The sequence below is a fragment of the Dromaius novaehollandiae genome, chromosome 2 (assembly GCF_036370855.1).
Source record: "Dromaius novaehollandiae isolate bDroNov1 chromosome 2, bDroNov1.hap1, whole genome shotgun sequence".
Lineage (NCBI taxonomy): Eukaryota > Metazoa > Chordata > Aves > Casuariiformes > Dromaiidae > Dromaius > Dromaius novaehollandiae.
In genome coordinates this window covers 116162112-116183310 of record NC_088099.1, presented here as the reverse complement: position 1 = coordinate 116183310, position 21199 = coordinate 116162112, and the positions used below count along the sequence as shown (strand labels likewise).

Here is a 21199-nt window from a genome sequence, read left to right as displayed (position 1 = left end):
CAGGGAATAGGTCTACTCTTAAATCAGTGTTTGATTTCTCTGTGAGTGAGAACTGACTTGATGCCACTGGATGAATCACTATAATCTTTCTAGTTGACAGGACTTCCATAATCTGGTTTGTTCCTAGCCACAGAGATTATCTCAACTGTATGCCTTTCAGAAGGCATTTAGCAATATTTCAGCAAAGTCATTCCTCTGGTGTCCTGCAGCCTATATTGCTTAATCTATTTACAAGAAAAAAGATTTAATCAGATTTAATCGGATCAGCAGAAATTGTAAGTTTCTTCTCCAAGTGCTCTTAGCCTTTTATCTGGGGAGTTTGTTGACTGATGTGTTCATGTTGCGTATATCATAGCCCTGCTGCAATTATTTCCAGAGTTTATTAGAGCTTTTTTATTCTATATTGTAATTAATCCCTGTCACAAATTTATACATCCTGCTGCTGAGGTTTCCTGCTATGAGAACAGCAATTTTGAAGGCTAAGCTTTGAACATATCCTCAAGACACTTTTCACACGTCTGTTTATTTTATCTGGAAACTGAGTGAACTACCAGTGGTAAACGCCAATGCCACGAGAGGAGTCAGTCTGTAGTTGAGTTCATGAGGCTGATTCATACACATTGTTGTCTATCTCTTGCATAATACTGTAAAACCTGAAGTGTAGTCACTGTAAAGTATAGGAAGGGTTAGTAGCTGTAAAACTGGAAGATCATCCAACTGAGAGGTCTCTGAAAGATTGGGGCAAAAGTGCAAACTAATATGAAGTGTAGGTTGAGAAGAATATTCACTTCTTGTGCTCTTTTTCTGAAATAATATTACTGCTGTACACTGTTGAAGCTCAGACATGCTTATATAAACTTTCTTCAGTGTCTAGCAGCTTGGACACATATATCCCTGCAAAAGTCAATGGTTAATTTTACAGCCAAAGGGAAAAAAGTAAAAGGAAAGGATGTAAAGGCTGAAGCCCAGAATGGTGCCTGGAACAGCTCCACACCTGCTGAGGTGTGGGAAGCCTAGCTCATTTGCCTGTGTCCCCACTGTGGTAACGACAACCGTAACAGGAGGTCTTCATATCCCATCTGCCCTCATGGATGTGGCATCAAGCCTGTTCTCACCAGGCTGGCATCCCAGCCTGATTTCCAAAAAGGGATGGTGCTGCAAAGGTCCATGAGCATTGAGGCAGCTGGCCCAGGCCCAGCTGGCGGAGGCATGTTCCCTGTCTCTGCAGTCCCTTGTTTTCCCGGGCCCACACTAACCCCTTAGCTGTGCCAGGAATCCCTGCTAGGCTACACCACTAATGTGCTTGCCAGTCTGGGCCTGAACCATGTGAGGGACCATTCTAACCATTTACCGGTACAGATTACCTCTAGTGTTCCCCAACACCATTTAGCCATAGCCAAGGAGAATTTAGACCTGAATTGTCTTACATTTGTCCAGAATTGGGTATTCCCCAGCTAAACATATGGGGCATTGGAACTACCTATTAAGCTCATTACTGCCATAACTTTAAAACTATATATCTTTCCATTGCCAAACAAGACTATAAACATCTCACCTTTTTCATTCATCATGCAGTATGTGGCAATGAAATATTCTCTGCAGAGGAATAAAACAGCAGCAAATACTCTTGTGTCTCTTGTGTATAAATGTTTGTTAATGGCCTTTAGAGCACAGGGAACCAAGAACATTGCACAAAGAACTCTTCATCTAAGTATGAAAATTACGTTCCCTTCCAAAGCGGTATGACAAGCACCCATAAAATTGTGAACATTTATCATGACACAGATGCATCTCCACCTCCTACCGTAAGATAATTGAGGTTTAATGAACAAATACAGGAAGCAATATTACATGGAGACACTTGCAGTGGATCTCTGAGGATGCTTTCATAATTCAGCAGATGAAGTAAAGCCAATAAGTCTATCTAGTGGATATGTATCAAGGGCTACAAGAAGAAATCACAAAAATATCTTCATAAATAAAACTGTTTTGCCTTCCCATTGTACAACCTATATATGACAGATTGTATTCAGATGCTCTTTCTTTCATTTCAGAAAATCAACATGTTCTAAGAAATGCAAAAAGGACTGGAGGAAAGAAAAATTGTGCCATCCATCACTGAAGACATTTCGAAGATAAATGCTGATTTGGTCATGCTTACCATATTTGCTTGAAACATGATCCATCCTGGGGCAACATAAGCATCTTGTTTTTCTAAATGCTGTTAACTTGTGTTGAATGCTGGTAAATGTCTGACATCTGCCCCTTTCTTCCTGATATTAATCACTGCCCTCCATGTTCTGCCAACAACAATCCTTTTTTTTTTCCCATGTATTTCAGCATCTACAGTATCTGTAGCTTTGGAAAACCATTACCTTGGGCTGTTTTTTTTTTCTTTGTACTTTGGCATTGAAATTATTATTGTTTTTATGAGCTATCAAGTACAGGGCTACAAAATCAACAGAAATATTTTGAGAAGACGAGGCATTATTAATTTTAAATTCCCACGTTCTCTGCCAACTTTTAGCTTTTTACTTCCAGAAGAACAAACAAAAAAAATCCAAAAACAAACAAAAAACCCTCAGCTTTTGAGCTGAGGGAGATTGCATACCTTTATTCTCAACATTCGTCTTCCAGTCGGAAAGTGATTATCAGTTTTAACCTTCCAAAGAGCATCTGTTACTTGAGGTAAACTGTGCTTGGCTAATGAGGTTATCCAATGTAGCCAATGTACTTGTCAAGGCTAATGATGATCAGTACATAGACTTAAGGGATTTTTACAACAAATCTCTTTTATAATTTCTTATGGAAGTGTCATTCTGCCTATCTCATTGTTTATTATTTTACACAGAGATTTACTTTATAATGGTTTTCTTTTGTGCTATCATACAGAAGCAGCATACTCAAGGTTGCAGTTCTGTCTGTAGCTGAAATCTGGTTCCTGTACAGTTTCGAGGACAGCACAATAGTCAATTGATCAATGTTATGGCAGCATTTAATGCACTGTGAACTAAAAATACAGATAATGTTTTTAAGTATAGCAGTCGAATAATTCATATTTTAGGGGACACACAGGGCAAGGAAATGTTTCTCATCTCAAAACTGTGATGTAAGAGGTAACTTATAGGATAGTGCATCAGAGTTTTTTCAGATGCCAGTGGAAAGAATAAATGGAAAGTAAGTCAAGAAAAGCTTGGCAAGATTCACCTATAAAGCAGGAATGTATAAACCTGTCACCATAGGACACAAATGCCAGAAACTACGGACAGAGAATTTGAAGAAAATTACGGCCTTATATTGTCATGAATATAAAATAGGACATGAGAATGCAGAAATAAGAAAGCAAGCATTTTAATAAGAGATACAGATAATTATTAAAATAGGATGAGTCTGTATACACTCTATCTAAAATACGCACGTGTTCAATGACCTTGTATAAAGCCTTCTTAAACATTCATTCAGCAGCTGTGCAATTTTCTGGTGTGTGGAGTTCCTGCCTTGGACTCTGTGAAGTTTTTCTATCCCACTCCCACTGGTGCAAGGGGACTGCTCCTTACAAAATGGTGCATGCTTCCTCAGCATTCCTGAGAAAATTTAAAAACATATTACATAAGTACAAACTTGTCCATGATAGAGTTACCTTCTGCCACAAACTACAGCTGTCTGTCCTTCAGATAGAACACATTTGTAAAACAAGCAGCAAAACGCCAACACACATAGTAATTCAAGAAACTCCTTTTCACACAGAAATAACTGCTAGTAACAATACTAACAGGTCTTCCTAGTCTATGTAATTGCAGTAACATCTATGCTTACTTGGATTTTGCAGCATATAACATTTCTGGCATGAGAACAAGTTGCAATTTTTGTTTTAAAACTTTCAGCTATGTAGACGGCAGGGATCAGTATTGTGATAAACTTTAATATGGATATGTTATGGAAGAGCAGGACAGAGATTTTTATATAGTACCTAGTATTCATGTCATAGGATTCTACTCTATCCTAGTACTTTTCATGACAGGTGGCATTAGCCACATTATGAATTATAGCAGTAAGAAGAAACTTTCACTGAAATTTGGAAATTCCTAGACAGACATCAATATAAAAGTCTCGTGTATACTACTGGAGCATACAATATTCTTCAGTAAGCTAATAGCTAGGAGCCATGCCCTGTAAATATCATTTAGTCTTCATGGAATGAGTGAATTTGGCATTCTTCTGACTATTGGATTTCCTTACTTTTTAATTTTGATTGAAAAGATAATTCTCCCAAATTATACTCTGCATTTATGATCTTCTGTTTGCACAGCTTCAGGTATATATTGAAACTCTCTGTTATGAGGAATTCAATTGTATAGAATTGAAAAGGCATAAAAATCTTTAAAAATGCATGCACAGCCCCCCTAAGTGGATTGTCAATTTTTCTCTGCATTCATAAAGATATTACACTTCAAAATACAATTGTTTTAGGTTCTTCAAGGGCTCAGAGCAATTGCTGGCACCTTTTAAAAAGCTGGGAATTGCTTTTTTTCATAGCATAAAATACACCTGTAAAACCATGAAATGAATGCTTGTGAATGTATGTAATATACACTAGAGAACATTAGTTTGAAAAGCACCTGCCACTGATGGAGTGTCACATCTTCACTGTCTATAATTTCGCCTGTTGTTCTGATAGACTTAATCTTGTCACATCTGATACGGGACTAATATCAGAAAAGATAGATATCAAGAAACATGGCCAATTAAGGAAAACTATATGAAAACGTTCAGTTTAGCTATCCATCCTCTGGCTGAGAGCAGTTAATTTACTGTCAATGTGTTACAGAGTAGATAACAACATATCCTGTGCAGTCTGATGTATTTTGTGGCAGCATCCAAGACCATGTCAGTGCTAAAGAATGTGCCCTTTTCAGAACTGCCAATAAAACAAGAGATGCACCAAAAATACTTGAACATGTAAACAAACATGATAATGTTTTTGCAGAGAATTAAGGGAGAATCTTGGCTGATTACAGCATTGTTTACTGCTAGTGTTGTGTGGGAGTCATGGGCAGAGGTGGTCACAGAGCTGGGTTTTGACATGTATTTTCTTTCTCTTCTCAGTCAAAATTCCCTTGGACCCGTGGAAGTTTTGGCAAATAAAGTGCAGAAAGGTGGTTATAATGTGTTCCTATGTCATCGTTGATTATTAACAAAGGCTTTTTTCTTTAGCTTCGTACATAGGATGAGAAAAGTGAATGTATGTGAATCTCAAGGAGCATAGTTACCTTGAGTCTTTTTACTTGGAACATTTTACAGGTTACATTTACGGAAATAACATTTTTTTAAAAGAGAGTTGGAATGAAATATGAAACAAATAAAACATGTGCTAGAAGAAAATCAAGAACTTCTAGAAAATTATCTACTATCAATAACGATATTGGTGTCCATCTTCCCAAATGTCTATGGACAATGCTGTCTCTGACTTCAGTTTTACTAATGCTTTTATTAACATCTTTTATTGACTTGGAACAAGTCAATGTTCATTCATCATGAACATGTAAAATGTTGAAATATATTGATCCTCATATTCCTTGCCTTGCAAGGTGTAAGGAACTGTATAAGGAACATATTTCCTTCTTCTATAAGGAACATATTAATGCACCCACTCAATTATTAGGATTAGTATTCTGAAGTTAGTTATTTTTCCAGATATATTCTAACTCTAAGCAAATTTAATTCCATTGCACAGTTTAGAGGTTTCAGTTTCAGGAAGTAGTTGCTTGCAGCTCTACATGAATATGAAACTTCATTGCCACGAGTAAGTGAATCATGCTTATTTAAGCAGGGTCAGAAGGGGAGGGAAGTTTTCGCGCTCTCTCTCTGTCCCTTCTCCCACGGCTGAAGCCGCAAAGCCATTCCTCAGCTTTGAGAAGTCCTGGAGGGCAGCAGAGCAGAGCACGGTGAGCACAGATCCTGTGGCTTCATCCAGACTGCCTGTTCAGAAAAGTCCCTGTCCCAGGCTACCCCACACACAGGTCCCAGCTTTATCTGGGAGAGGGCAACTTGGCATCGGCAGGAAGCAGGTGTGGATGACTGTGGGACAATTCTTGCACTCATGCACAGCTCCTGTTTAATTTAATAGCACATATGACACATGCAGCCAACTTCACTGGAGACTACAGGCTTCAGGGATAGTATCAAACCTTCATACTTGGGTATCAATTGATATCTTGCACATTCAGAATTTCAGGAAGGTAGTAGTTTTAGTATATCACCTCTCTGGCATAAATAGATCTCAGTTCTGAGCCTGCAGATGACCTGCAAACAAGGCTTAGCTAAAATGGCTTTACGTGAAGGGAAAATCTTCTGAAACACAAGTCTCCTCATAGCAATTATTTCTCCTCTCAGCTGGTATCTTTCAGGCCCCTATTCTGCTGTCTTCTTTTCACCTTAACCAAAACATCCTAGCCAAAATTGTTGCTTCCCACTAATCTGAGAGAGTTACCAAAGGAGCTGACCCAGCCATCTGCTAGTGATATGGGAATCTGCATATAGGAAAGGCAAACATGTTCAAAACCTAGTTTCCTAACAGAGTTTACTCAGTAAGTCATTGATACATCCAGTATCTTTTCTCTATCTCATTTCTGCATGCAACATTTTGACAATCACATGCACATTGAGCTACAATAAGATTTTTATGTAAGAACTCTTCTGTGCATGGGCCCATGAATTTTTTGCCATTCATCCACATCTCTGCTTCATGGTTCATACAGCTTTCACATTGCTTTTTGCCTAAATACATTGTTCTGTAATTGTCTACCTATCTTCATTCTATGAGATGTTTCCTATTTTATAAATATGAAGGCAATACATAACTTTCAAACTCCAGATTTGAATCAGTGTTGTATTTAATCAGAATTTGCAATGCAACCTCAATTATTGATCCAGGCTTTTGGTAGAATTAATTATCATGTCTTGCTTAAAATGAAATGGCTTACATAGTTATGTTTTTTTCCCTTCTTTTCTCTAGCCACTTACTCTGTTATTGTCCTTTGCCAGTAAGACACTTGCTTTCATGTTATTTGCAGCTTTTCTTTTCACCTGCTCTCTCAGCTCAAAACTGACTGTTGACTAAGTTCTATCATTCTCACCTCTGCCATCACCCCTTTCTCCTGCATGGTTAATCAACTCTCACACCTGCTGCAGCCTGTTCTTTCAGATCCTTTTTCTGCAGTCTTCTTTCCAGATGAAACAAAACATCACAGCCCAAAATTATTGCTTCCTAGTAGTCAGCAATGATATGGCTTGTTCTTCAAATCTCCTTACTTTTTTAGCACACCTTCAAAACTCAGCTTCATTCTGACTTATGATTCATGCTTCTTTTCCACTTCTCCTCATGAGAGACTGTATTTTTCATGAAGATTTCAGCTCTGTTAAACTGGGAAAAGAAGCCTTGAATGGTACTGTGGTGTGTAACAGTAATAATTTCATTACTGTACAAAGGCAGGGTTTTACGTTTTCATGGATACATAACTGTTCATAGTCAAGGATAGTGAAAGAGCGTAATATTTGCTACTCAGAAAACATACAGTGAAGGCAGTGAGAGGAAGTCCCGAGAATGGGATAGAACTTTTCCAAGGTTGGCACGTGCAGGCATCAGCATTTCTGTGGTTTTGCACATTTGGACATATCTGTAGCTTTTCCCCTACTGATCTGTAAGGTGTCTTTTTTTCTGAATGTCTTAGTTTACAGGGTAATTTGAATTTTTCATTCCACAGACTAGGGAGTTTTGCAGGTGTCGAAGAGAGCAGTGGTTAAGACAGTGTGTTCACAAAGGAGTCCTGAAGCCTCTAACCAGCCCATTACTTAAAGGCTGGCCCTTATGAAAAAGATGATGACTAAACAATAATTTTGGTAAAGCATCCTTTGAAATAAAATACGGAAGTAAGGCTTTGAGGGAAAGGAAAACAATCCTAAGGCTTTCTTAGATTTTTTTAGCAGATCTCAAACTTGGAGCAAAAGAAGGCTGTCAGAAAGAGATCTTTCTGATATACGGTACAGAACAGCTGAATTTTAAAACTACGATAAAAAAGACTCACTCTGAGCAGGTACATCAGGGCTCAATAATTTATGGCCCTGAGTTATCCCCCTTTGTGGAGTTTTATAGTAACAACAACATGTGTGTATGTATGTACACAGAGGTACATACATGTTCACATGTACAGATTAATGTTACCTGCATGTGGCTTTGGTTGGTTAGTCATATACAGAAATGAATTTTTCATTTTTTATATCCAGATTTTCAAATATGGGACCCAAAGGAGACAGTGACTCACAGCCCGTAAAAAGAATTAACTCTGTTATTGTGCAGGTTCTTCAGTTTTGGTGAGCGCAACTTAGTTCATGCTGCTGTTATGAGGAAATGATTGTTTATATCTCTCATCTCGTGTGTACTGGAAAATTGGCAAGGCTACCTTGTAATTCATCACTTGTTGTGAGTCAGGGGACAATGTATCTTGAACCGCAGGGCAAAGTATTATACACAGTCATGAAAGCAAAATATCATGTCCCTCTGAGCTGAATCAATCTAATAACAGAGGCCTTACACAAACTCTGCAGAAATACTCAGAAGAGTTAGCGGGTTCTCATAGACATTAAATTGTATAAAGTATTTTGTTCTTTTATCCATTTAAACTGACATCATTTTATTCAGCCAGCCGGTGAGTCACGATCAGCAATATCCACTGTGAAAAAGGAGGCTTTCTGAGATGGCAGTACTCATAGATAGGAAATATAAGCAACTCAGTCATTTTGACATAGAGTTGCATTGTGGTTGCTCTCAACCCTGCACAGTGACAATATCAAGATACAGCATGCAGCAGTGATGGTACCTTTAAAATTCACAGATTAAACAGTACTGGTATTATCTGCTAATTGTACATTGATGATGTGGTTAATGTTTCATCACTGTCCACATAATTGCCCTACTTAAGAGTAAGGGCTTGGTCACTTGCAAAAACCAGTAACATTTGCCAGTGTGTGAATACATTTACCATCACATAATTTTCATAATCTGAAAATATTGCAAGTCCCTAAGGGAGGTGAATGTTGTATTTTCTATCTCGGCATGGGTGACCAGCTGTTTTGGGGAGCATGGAATATATTACACCCTCCTCTGGGTGAGATAGTATTGTGGCAAACTTCTTGAGTATGTGTTATAAACTACTTATTATCTGCTGACACAAATGCCAGTTTCTTAGGCAATTTGAATTCTATCCTTATTCATACTCCAGTATCCAATTTTATTAGTTGATCAGTTAGAGGAAGGAACAACATATTTCTACAGTATTTATCTTGCAAAACATTACTAGGTCCTAGAAAATATTAACATTTGTAATGAATGAAGGCTCTGAAATTTAAATAGCTATAATTCAAGTTAATGGTGACTATGACTCAGGAAATGTGTATTCCAAGCAAATTGTAGGTTCTCTGTTTAATGATGCCTATGAAAATAGAAACAATATTGTTACTCAGATATCTCCCGCACATATAATAAGAATCTCATGCCTGGCAAAGAAATTACACATCCTTCTCCTGTTGTTTATATTATTTCCTTTTAGGTGAGAAGAAAAGCTTAATTCTGTTCTAATTTTGTTTGCTCTCACTTTCTCTGCTGATTGGAAATGCAAATTGCAAAAATTTGCAAAAATTGCAAAATTACAAGAAAAGCATCTGTCCCCTATTCTGTGAGCATGGTATTCCATCCCCTAATTCCACATTTTTGTAGCATGGAGAGAGTGAATCCAACATCCTCTCACCCAGCATGCAAAGCAATGTTTATCTTTTTTGTTTCTCCCTCTTTCTATTTGCAAGGTGGATAGTAAAGAATAGCAATTTTTTTTTAATCCTTTAACTTTCATTCTACAGCATTTATTTCAACAGGTGTAGTCATGTACTTGAAGTTGAACAGTTACTGAAGTTATTTTTATAATTATGCTCCCAACATTGTTATTTACTCTTTAGATCTTTGGTCCTCTTAGTAGAGTTTGGAATTTCAGGTAAAAGTCTTTTTCTTCTTCACCCATATTTATAGGAATCTTTCACAAATTGTGGGACAATGGAGTGCATTGACTGTATACACTTCAGTGTGTTGCTCCCATCAGTGATTTCTGAGCCTCTACAGGAATCTGTTAAATTTAGCTGGACCTGAAGCTATTAGCAGGGTTTCAGCAACCTCATTCTTTGAGCTAGCCATTAATGCAAGGAAGATGTTGGCCACTTGGGAATAACGATGACCTCTGTGTTCACATACCAATGTGCCTTGGTGCATAATACAGCATTTTGCTTTCAAAAACCTCTGTATGTTTCATCTATCTCTTGAGTAGAGGAGAAGTCACCACTGAGACAGAAAGTCTCTGGGCTTCATTAAAGTGGTTAAATCATTGTGTCACTAATGGAACAGAAACAGAGCCGAGGCCTGTTCTGTTTTGTGACAAAAGGACAGGCACTGAGTATGCTGGTAGAAATTGCCATAATCACATATTACTGAGCCAAGACTAACAGAAACTCTCCATTTTACATCACATCTGACTTTAATATATGCAGCTCAGGTTTCTGTAGGGATTATACTTTGTTTAGTCTCTAGTAGACAGCTAGTACTGAAGTAAATAGGAACCAAAAGAATGTCAATCAGCTTTGTAATAAAATAGTACCTGACAAGTCAAATCAGGAAATCCACTGTCACTCATTAAGAATACCAGTTTTCCTATTCATGATTTCTCTTGTTAATAAAGTCTTGATTGAAATAATCTTGTTTGCTTAATTTTATTGTCATGAAGGATCACCACTTATAGCAAACTTAGAGCAAACTTATAGCAAAAAAAGCACCAAATTAAAGGTCATATTTTTTCCAAATACATATAAACGTGTGTAGATATGGTTCTCTGAGAACATAAGTACATGCATACTGCAGAGAGCAGTGAAATCTCTGCAGATTATTTTGTAATGCAAAGACCTATTAATTTAAGATAAAACAGCTAATCAGGGAGCTATTTTGTTATGCCCGACACTGCTCAACACAAATCAAATCCTAACTCATCTTTGGCATGATTCCACCAGTTTCTCACCCTTTTCTGTCTCCTTTATTGACTCTGACAAGCAGTGGAGATTTTGGATGTGGACAAAGATCATAGCAGCTGTACCACAGACAGTCTGTGGATGCAAGTGTGGGCTAGCAAGAAGCCAGACGGGAAAAGCATAAGCGTCATGTCTAAGGCTGTTAACTGTGTGGGCAGCAAGAAAAGGTCTGACTGTAAAAAGGAGGAAGAGAAGCAGGGTTTAGAGCTGGCCTGAATTTTATCTTAGAGCATTAATGACAAACCGTTTCAGCCACAGCCCCTTCTTTTGGAACTCTTCTGCTTATTACTGCAAGGTTCACATTGTTCAGGTCTATGTATAAAATATGTCTTTGTGGTATATTGCTTCAGCCTACTGGTTTACGTAAGTCAGTTAGACCAGCAAAGTGTTCAATTCCCAATCATCTTACTTCATTGAGGGAAGTGCCTACAAGCTATCCTGGCAAAACCCACATCATTGCCAGTGCAAGCTGTGTCAATATTAGAAGAGCTTATTACAAGGGCAGAGCTGACCACATTGGTCCCAAGGCTACAAATGATTCATGTGATGCAGGCGCATGTGCGCCATCAGCCAAGGCTAAGGAGGGAGGGATGGAGTGAGGTCAGGCCTTATTAGGCCAGTGGCAGATCTGATTTACTTGTAAAACTGTCTAGTTTATAGGTGGGAATAAACCTGAGCTACTGCTTTCTGGAGCCCAAAGTACCCCTACAACACTATTATTTAGCATACCTCGTATTTACACTATAGGGCCTATGTATGCATGAGCATGATTTTTGGGTCGTGGAAGAATGAACAGGACAGAGAGTTTGTCACACACAAGTGATAACTTTTTCCAGCAGACACAGATTTTGTTTGAGCTCTGACGGTAGAGCACATGCGGACAGAGCTGCTATTCATATACTCTCCCAGCAGGTAACAAGGCATTCAGAATTATTTCTGCAGCCTGTTTAGATTGCAGGGATATCCTGATTTTAAGAGACCGTTGGAAGGACTCTATATCTTACATTCTGAAGCACATAGAAATTGGAAAAAAGTTGGAAAAGGAAATTTTTTTTCCAGTTTTCAGCATGAAGCTTTGGTTATGTCTCTTGCTGAAGCTGCTCCAGAACTGTGTTGCTTTCCTCACTCTCAGTCTGAGATGTCAGTAACCCTCTCCCCAATCTTTCTCACATCTAAAACAAGACACACAAATGTTTACTAAGGATTTTAGTTGCTGGAATAAATGTGCAGCAATGCAAGTCTTTTGAATGCTGCATTTTAAAAGTACTTTTGCTTGGAGTGTGTCTTTTTTTAAATACAGATTTAAGTTTATCAACATAACATTAAAACTTGTAAAACATTGCTTAAATTACAAGTTAGGTACCTTGGCCTCAGCAGCATTCAGGAGGCCAAGGTTGCTGTGTCTAACTTCCGAAGTTAAACCAGGAAGGAAATCTGCAGTTTCACCCTGAGAGCGAGCAAGACTGTCTCATGTTGTGTCTGAGTCTTGGAAATGAGAGCCAGGATGTTATGGGATTGTGCTGAAAAGAAATTAAGCCTTATATATAAACCTTCCTCCCCAAAAGAGCATCTTTATGCATCATAGAAAAGCTTGCAGTTAAATGCAGAGACTGAAACACTTCTGAGCTAAAGAACTGTTCAGTGTTAAAACTACTTAATATGAAATAATTATGCATCTGCATATAATCATAATGATTAATTGCTAGACAGATCGTACTATGATCTACAACATAAGTAAGACTGGAAGAAATATTATCATGTAAAAGGAAGTATAGAAGATTGTCCCAGTATTTCCTAGCAAGTTAATACACAGTATTTTCATGCAATTACAAGGGAAGTCATATAATGCAAACAGTGTAAGCTTTACAGCTTACAAATACTAGCTGTGTCTTTCATTTCACAATCTATTATTGCAGAGATCTTTACAGTATAAAGGTGTTGCATATCGGAACACGTGGTAAAATTTCCACTTGGAGGCTGTTAAATTCTCCATGGGACTACTCTGCAATTATTTTTCAAGCTTTTCACTTCAGAAGTGAACCAATTATCAATTAATGAAAGGGCAGCCTAGTCTTTTACTTTGGTGAATGAGAGTCTGCACATCTGGTGCGCACAGAGGCAATCCGAGTACAGCAACAAGTTGCCTTGTTTGGTTAGGTTGACTTTGTGCCACACCTTCATCATTTTATCATGGCTTATTACTATTTGTCAACAACTCTAATTTAGAAGATTGTACCAAAGCACCTCTGGAATTTGCTGTGATTATGAAGACTATTTTAAGCTGTGTTACTACATGAATAAGCAATTTCTATGTGACACCTTCACATGTTATCACCTCACCATTTGTGTTGTTCAAGCTCTACGTCATCAGAAGATTTCCTTGCATGAGAGACTCTCTGGTCAGGCGTCTTCCTCATGGACCTTTTGTAGTTAAAAGATCCAAGACCTTCCAAGGCCTTCTGGAGGTAGCATGACCAAGAGATTTCCTTCACATGACAGTATCTGAAGTTTTCTTCTTTGTACTTCCTCAGATGAAGTGAATCTCACTTAAGCTGCCCGGATAGAAATATAGTAGATTAGTGTCATACGGGAGCCGGGTCACTCTCCATAGCATCCACTGACACTACTGCCTGGTGAAAACTTATTCCAGATCAATTCCTGTTGTGCATCCAATGTCCTCCTGGTTGCATTAAACTTGCCCCTTGTTATGTGTGTGAAAAAGTCTTACCCATTTGCACACAGCTAAGCAGATACATAAAAGCTGAAGGAATACTGAGCTGAGTCAGATCAAAGAGCCGTCTAGAGTGTAGGTTTAGGGAAAAACAGATGGACATGGCAAGTGCAGAAAGGTCTGTCACCTTCTCAGCTTCCAGTCAGCAATAGTTCAGAGATTTCGAAGGCAGATATTGCATCCAGAAGATGCATTGAACAGTCCCAGAGAAGCACTCAGTTCTCTAATCCTCCTCTGAACCTTCTGGTTTCCAGTAGGAATCCTGCCTCAAGGAGCACTGCTGCTTGTTTATTCATTAACGCTCTGCAGAATAAACTCCTCAAGATTCATGAGGCCACGTCTCTCAGCGGGAGATGAGCATTCAAGTGACATTACTTAAAATTGGTTATTTAACCAAGTGTTGCAGTGAAATTGATCCAAGAACAAGTAGGCTTGTGTCGTTCACCTATATTTCTGTGTATCTTCACCAAACAAAAGAGGCAATTATCATCTACTACTAGTCTAGCATGGGCAAAAGGTTTTTATACAGCGTTTTGCCTAGCAGTCATTTTTCTCAAAACAACACAGGGTATTCTGTGTGAAAGAAAATTTTGGGACTGTTCATATTTGTTTTTGCAAATAGATTGGCATCAATCATTCTTCCAGTTTCTCAGAAATATTAGTTTTTTGCAATATGTGGCCAATGACTATGTTATAAGTAATGTTCTTTCCTACATCGCATTAAACTGAAATAAAATACTTAATTATAGAAAAGTTTAATACCCCATGAACTAATGCTCAGTATTTTTTCTTAATATTAATTTTATTACTGCTTACCCTACATTCCTTCATTAATAATAGTCATACATCTTATTGGTGGGAAATAAATCTGTCCCTTTGTGAAAAACAGCTGTCAAATATGCTCACGTTTTCTGTGCTGATGTTTAAAAATTGCAGGTTAGCTTGCACAAGAAATAACACAAATTCTGTTGGCATATTAATTACTTTAGCTCTTTTTTTTAAGCTTATGCTGTCTCTAACAGTAGCTTCTACTCAAAATTGCAATAAAACCAGATTTAGCCTTATGCAGTGACTTAAAAGTAAAGGAGCAATAATTCAGAGGTTTTTTGTAAGGAATTAAAGCAATTCTGTACAATAAAAACCTGCTGTCAACTGTGCATATAAGTTTTTCAGAGAAGAATGGACATTTAATGGCAATGACAAGATGGTACCTTAGTTACTAGTGTATCTTTAACACTTGCTTGTAGTCTAAAATACTGTCCCTTATTATTAAATATTTAATAATAAGCATCTTGGATTTTTAAAGTTAAATAATTCAAAGGCTCTTGAAAGACCCTTCCACTGTAAACTGCCCATATTTTTTTTCTAAGCACATTTTTCCAGTATTATGACAGAAAAAAATGCTGCGAGTGGAGGGGCCAATGTCATTTAATATGCAGTAGTTTTTGAAGACCTGATCCAAAGTTCACCAAAGTCTTTGGAAGTCTTCCCAGGACAGTTAGTGGGCTTTAGAGCACGTCCTAAATATTTAGTCATATAAACAATTATTTTGGTTAAAATTTGAGGTTAAAAAAAAAAAGTAAATACTTACCATTAGATTGTATTCATAAAATATAGATCTATTGTTTATCTTTGAATAGACCTTATTCTGCATTTAAACTTATTCAGTAAACTCTTACTTTTCAAATACTTCTTTTCAAAGAGTGCAAAGGAACTAAATTTCAGTCAACATACAGATAAATATACATAAATTCACAGACACACCCAATCTATTACTGCCTGTTAAGTGTTTTGGCAAACCACAGGATTGTTGTAGGGGAAGTGCTGGTGAAGTGTAATCACAGAATAAGTGAAGGCAGCTGCTTTAAATTAAGTTCATCACTTAATTTCATTGTTGGCTACAGAACATCCTTTGATAAGGAACAGAATATTAGTAATTCATCCATCAGAATAATGATCCCCTGTGTTAGTTCCTTCTCTGTTATTACAAATACCTACAATTTCTGTAGAAATAAAAGTCCTTGAAAGATAATTTTGCTGATTGGAGCGATTTAACATAAGTTATCATGACTAGATTTGCTTGATGCATGCTATTGCTCCAGATAAGCTCATTTTAAAATTCACACACCATTTCATGACTTTAATGTACATCAATTAAAAAAAATTAAGATAACCATTTCCACTAATATGACTTTCTGTAGAGCATGCTTCTGCTGTACAGCAGGAAATGTAACTGGCTTTCAGTTACAGCTGGTTAAATGGGATGTTATGATATTAAAATGTAGTGACACTTTGCTTTGTTATGAAGTCTTTCTTAAGATGATTGTTTTCTTTGAATGCCAGTTGAGGCATGTATTCTCTCAGCAGCATACATGACTAGATGATCCATTGAACTTTTATCAGTTATTAATGATAATTGCCCAGAAAGTGTCAATAGCTACTAACTATCCCCAGTTCTGTTGTTAATTATTTGTATGCTCCAAGCCAAATAACCACCTCTCATGCAACTCTAATGCACAGAAGTTTTCTACCTGATTGCTGCTTTGTGAAAACAGAATTTGCTTACCACCACAGAGCTACCCATGCAATCCATCCATGAGCTGAAGGTCAAGTAATCCATGCCTTCACTGCACCTTGAGCTCCCAGTGGAACTCCCTAAGCTGTTGTTATCCAAATCAGCCTCATATAGCTTTACATCCTCCAAACTTGCTGGCAGAGTTTTTCTAGGGACAGTGGAAAAACTTATTCTCAGCACAGAGCACTCCTTTGCCCAGTAAATCCAGTTCTACTGTTTGCTCTGCATAGACCTCAGCAGGGAGCACTCAGAGGAGCCAAGGGGAATGGGGATGAGGAAAACTATCAAGCAGAAAATACGTTTGAGAAGACACATCTGAGTCAAACAGAAGTTATTGGGCTTAGTAAAGGAGTAAATACCTGGGTGATATTCAATGGCATCTGTCAAATATAGCAGCTGGTGGTCCCTTCTTGACAACAACCTCTTGCACTGTGGAGTGCTTTTCATTCCCAGTTCCTGTGACTGAAGCTTTCTGTTTTTTTAATGACTAAGCTCACCTGAGAGGTGTTAGATGAAAAGGGCATTTTCTGCTAAAACAATCAAACTTTTTAACTTAATTTTCATATTTTTAAAAAGAACTTTTAAAAAGCTTGTGTGTTTAAAAGGGGAATTAAGCCTGCACTTAATTGTCTATCTCTAAATTGTTAAATTTGTGCATCTTCTGTTATAACTTGCACACTAAGAAATAGGTGGGGTGATCATATATAATTTACTGTGTCTTGCTCCTGAGTCAGTAACATAGATTTACTAACCACTGTAACATACAACTTTTACTACATTTAATTAGGAAATTCTGTCATTTTGTTAGCACAGCACTCTATGTACACAGCACATTAAACTATCGAGTTCCTCTGTGAGAACCCTCCTAGAAATGTTTTATCTGATGTTACAAAAATTATGACTGCAATAAGTGGTTTGCAAGAGTCATTAAAAGGCTGTAGATTTCAAGCTGTGCTATATGCTCACACACAACACACAGAAAAATATTTTCTGCAAGCTCTGAAACGTAACTGTACATGTTCTCTAAAATCATTGTAAAAATTTTCTCTCAATTTTTAAATTGTTAGCTCTTAAATTATAGAAGATGTATTAGAGTCTATATAAAGGGAGATGGGAGAGGGGGACGATCTGGGTCAATCTTCCATGAAGGAACCATTTTGGCTTGGGTGCAGAATGAGAAAAGAAAACATTTTCTTTGTATAAGCTAAATAGAATCTTTCCAAAATTTTCTGCTCCAAAGTAGGAACATGTTGTTTTTAAATAAATTAGTCCAGACTTAAGAACCTACAATTATACTTAATCTGCATGTAAGTGATAAAGTTGTCAGACAGTGAATGTCGTGGCCTCAACCCATTGAGAGATTAATCACGTATATCTGCCTGCACTGTGAGTTAAAGTCTATTTAGTCAGCACCATTTATTTTAATGAGCCATTTGTGAGTTTAAAATCATGGTAAACCTGCTATTAGGATTGATAAAGTCAATGGAGTTATCCCTGACATATCTTTTGAGGGAATATGTACACATTAAAATTATTACATTTAGAGATTATTTTATTTTGGAGACATCGGAAGACCTGTCGTTGTGTAACTAGAAAAACTCTGAAACTAGATGTAGTCAACATTTTTAAATGAAATTTCCTTCCCATTAGAAATGGACATGATGAAAAAATAGATTTTTTCTTTATAGGACAGGTCCAAAAAAGGAAAAAAAATCATTTCTAAACCAAAAATATTGTTAAAATGTAGTTGTGTTTTCAGTTTAATATGAGTATTTTACCATTTTTTTCTTTGTTAAATCCATTGTTCCTGTTGTCATTATGTGAGAATGTGATTTTATTTTAGAACCTATGTTTTTGTTCTTGTTATGACAGTGAAAATCTTGCGAACAATGATTTTAAATCTAAAAAGTTGAGACAACAAGAAGAAGAAACTGTTATTTGTAGGCAGTCTCCTTATTTTGGAAACCTTAGTTTCTGGACATTTAATGACAAGGAGCTCTGAAAACTGATGCTTTCAATCAGAATAGCCTTTTGTGATTGCTGGGCAAGCAAACAACAAAGAAAGAAACAACTAACAGAGAGTCCCCAAGAATTAACACAAAGCTACATATTTCACTGGCAATTTGCAGCCCAGTCTACCTTGAGGAAAAGTGTCTGAGGCGGTACACGGGGAAAAAAACAATGCCCCAATTTCTTAAAAAACTGTGAACTCTCAGTCAAATAAAAGCAATCAACACACACCTTGAGTGTGCTTAAGAGCAAGAATGGTAAAATACCCAAAGCTTTGGAAAGGAGCCGCTGAACCAGAGTATTAAAGTGCGGTTTTCACAAGTCTGAGGCCAGAGGTAATGCTGCAATCTTTCTGTAGCACCTGCAGCTTCCCTGCATGACCCTTACTGTGCAGAGGGGCAGCTTGGCAGGACCTGGGCTATGTCCCACCCCAGTGAGATGTTCAAATTAATACAAAAACTATTTGCCTTCACTCAGACCCATGAGCCTCCATTCAGCAGCCAGAATGCATCTCCCCATGCCCTTCCCAGCACCTCACCATTACCACTGCTCCTCAGCTTCCTCCACATCTGCAGCTTTGCTATGGCAGCTGGTGCACCTGGGAGCAGTGGCAGTCCGTGGCCGATGGCAAGGGGAAGGACGGTCGCATCTGTCTCAACATTGCACTACCCCTGTAGAGTAGCCCCCGGAGCAAACGCCCAATTCTGGCCTTTCCACAGATTTCCCCGCTCTGCTTGCATGCTTTTCCTACACCAGGAGGACACAGATTTACTTTTAAAATGTCCCTGTTAGTAAGTGCATGCAAGGCGCCCGTATCCTCCACAAGCGCTGCCCTGCAGATGCTTGTGAGGGTTCGTGGACACAGGTCTAAGAAAAAAGAAAGACGGGTTAGGAAGCAGTGAGTGCGCATGACCCCGGCATCAATGACCTGAGGCAGCACTTTCAATGCTGCGGTTTCTTCTCTTGTGACACTGAGGGAAACTACCAATTTAACAGATACAATGATAGCTAGTGTGGAAAGGCAGTGCTAACAACTGTCGTACACTTGAGCACATCCAAGGCAAAACAGGTATTTCCTGGAAGCCTAAGCAGACTTAGCATGAGATATTTGAGCTATTAAAAATACCACTGTACAAGCTGACAGCTGGGTACCTGCTTTATAGCCAAACTGGCAGTAAGTAGCAGCAGTGCAGGCTGAAGGCTTCACAGAAAACATAGGAAAACATAAAGGCAGATTTCACATCCTGACATAAAGTTAGGGAAAATCCAGTACTGCTTCTGATCATTTTTACCAAGGTAAATTAATTTCTTTCAAAACTGCTTTCCTTTTAAGTGAGGCTGAACCCCAGGGGGGAAAACTAGCTCAGCACTGTGGATTCTGAAATATGTATGTCCCCTTGTGAATCTGCACTTCAGGTATTACTGTAGGGCTGAATATCAAAATACTAGTATCAGGCAGTGCCCCACAGAAACTGAGCCTACGGAGTGCTCTTCCTGTCAGGCATATTTTCAAGTCCTTCCATATAGGTTAAGCATTAGGATGAATTTTTGTTTCCCAGTAGTTTAAGATGAAAGCTCTTTCAGTAAAAGTACTGAGCTTTCCCTGCAACTTAAATGCTCACTGAACATAATAAAATCAGTTCAATTTCAAACTTTCCTTTCATAGCATTATATTTGGATTTAAAGGAGATTATTTTACCTCAGTTATGTTGCTCTGCTTGAAGCCATATAATACTTTTTAAGAAGGATAGAATTTCACAGGATTTTAATTCTCTCTGTAATTAAGTCTGTAATTAAAATTATAATAAAATACAAAATTTTAATTTTAAAATATGTTATTTCATTATGTTTATTAACGTTAGTACATCCTTGTGGTTAACTATACATAAGGCATGTCTTCTGCAGCAGTTAGGAATGCGTTTGCATATTCATAGTTAAAATTTACTGTGTGATTCAGAATTTTTACATTCCACAATAGGTCAAATAAACAGGCCCTCCCAAATTCACTGAAGTGACCAGGGGAGCAGGTGGTATGGGCAGACCATCAGAAACAGCCCACAGTCACAACAAACACTGTGTGTGTTCCTCCAAACTGATGACAAGCAAATAGCTTCAGGGTCACTTCACATTAATAAACATATGCCTTTCAGAAAAAGAAATGCTATGTCCATTGCTAACAGGATGAAAGCAAGGCCGAGGTAACCATGTTCCTTTAAGGAAAGAAACATTACAGATAGATACAAAAGTTTTCACCTTTCAAGCTGTAATGAAGATCAGCAGAGTGTGACTGGGGAGAGAACTTCATAACAGATGAAGAAAACATTCCAAGTCACACCCTGGTGGTAGCTTGCTTTTAAATTTACTTTCCTTGATCTGTTTTGCCCTAATGTTTTTTATAATAAAAACTGTAGGAAAGCACAGAAGGCTACTTTTCATTTCAATATAACCTGATATTTTCTCCTCATATGCCAGGATGGACTTTATGTTCTGCTCATTGTTAAAGTTGTTTGTATTTTCAAGGCTTTGAATGTTTTGCTTTGTAAAGGTTTTCAAGACTGTGAAGTCCGTGATTCTTTGAAAAGCATCAAAAACTGACTATTGTTGGACATTTCTTAAAGGAAGATATTGGGAGAAAAAGACTTTGGATTAATAGAAACATTTTGTTACAATAAAGTTGTTTCACATCAGTGAAAACCTTTTTCATAATTTAAAAGTTACTTTAAAATGCAAAAATAGTTTTAAAATGAATAATTGAAAAATGT

General features: G+C 37.7%; 1 long non-coding RNA gene across 1 annotated transcript in view; it reads right to left on the bottom strand.

The window, feature by feature from the left end:
- Window positions 1–2834: 2834 nt before the first annotated feature.
- Window positions 2835–21199, bottom strand: part of LOC112986331 (uncharacterized) — a 41938-nt gene continuing 23573 nt past the window's right edge. The window contains exons 3-4 of the long non-coding RNA XR_003259985.2: window positions 13462–13673; window positions 2835–3584 (exon numbers count right to left, since the gene is read on the bottom strand). This is a non-coding gene — a long non-coding RNA (uncharacterized LOC112986331). The remainder of the gene's footprint in view (window positions 3585–13461; window positions 13674–21199) is intronic.